Genomic DNA, 1,409 nt, shown 5'->3' with positions numbered 1-1,409 from the left:
GAGTACAGTTATTCCTGTGCTTTTGCACCAATTTACTGTTTTATCAAGCTGTGAACAAACAAGTGTTTGGTAAAAATGTAGTTCTGCAAAGAAACAATGTAGTTTTGGTTAATTTATTCTACAGTAAATCTAAAGTGTAGTGCTTTAATCATGTGGACATATTTTTCTCCTGTTAGTTGCCCTGAAGTAAAATGCACTGTGTTTTTTTATCTACGAAGGCAAATTCTTGAAAGTTTTTATGCGAAATTGCAAAGGTCAAGCATTGTCAGGTGAATTGGTTTTAATGGAAAAGACCTGAGATACCAAGATACTGATACTGGGTTCATTCCCTTGACGGTGCCCAGCACCGGGTGACAAGCAGGGGACAGGGACACTGCAAACCTGCAGCCTTGCACGTCACATGTCACCCTGCACAACCTCACTGTTAATTCATGTATTACTCAGTTTAACAGCCAAACATTTGCTTTTAACTGAGCAAAACCTACCTTGAAGGTTTGATTTTTTTTTTTTTGATCTTGCACATCAAAATGGATTTAAATCTATTGATTTCAATGGACTTGAGTTAGTTTTCAAATTGGTTTGAGAAGAAGAATTATTCAATTCAAGTTATCAGTTGCTTGATATTATTTCTATGCTGAGATATGTTTTGAACTTCTATGAAGAGAACTGTTCCCCTGGTCAACTCTTTTTTGTTGCCAAGTGTTCAGTATTTCTTTCCTATGAAAGAAAGATATTCCAAATTTCATATGGAAGGTTTGATATTGTTGGCACTGGAAATAAAATGCAACTGGAGTTTCTGTCCATCTCAGAATGACAGTGGATCTGACTACAGAAATACTTAAGAAAATGTCCAAAAAAATCTTCATATTTGCTAAATCTGAAATAACATAAAAAGAAAAATCAAGAATACTTGAGAATACTTTTTGCCTGTTAAGAGCAGAGAAACTGCACCTTTATTTGCACAAAAAGTGTGGAATTTTCCACCAAGTCAGTCATTAAAGTTATTAACATACAACTGGCTGAGAGCCACAAAGAACAAATAGCTGGAAACGTTGTCATCACCTGTTTAAAAGGGTAGATTCTGTACTTAAGCAGGGGAATTTACATACAGTCATGCCAGGATGACTGGCTTTTAAAAAAACAGACGAAGCATAACCAAAAACCAGCCAAGCAAACAAAAGAACAGCAATAACATTACTCTGGGAAAATATTTGAGTTCCTATGCTAATAGGTGTAGACAATCGTAAAGAGAAGAAAAAAATGCAAGCAAGAATGGCAATGTTAAATGCTGTAAAAATCAATAAAAAGTTATGACTCTGGGATCCTCTCTGACTTCGAAATGTAGCTGTATACAGCTTCTCCTGCAGATGAATGGCACCAAGAACACGTATTTCTTGCAGCAAAGGGTA

Source organism: Columba livia, chromosome 5 (genome assembly GCF_036013475.1).
Source record: "Columba livia isolate bColLiv1 breed racing homer chromosome 5, bColLiv1.pat.W.v2, whole genome shotgun sequence".
Lineage (NCBI taxonomy): Eukaryota > Metazoa > Chordata > Aves > Columbiformes > Columbidae > Columba > Columba livia.
The sequence above is the reverse complement of the archived record's forward strand: the minus strand, read 5'-3'. Positions refer to the sequence as shown.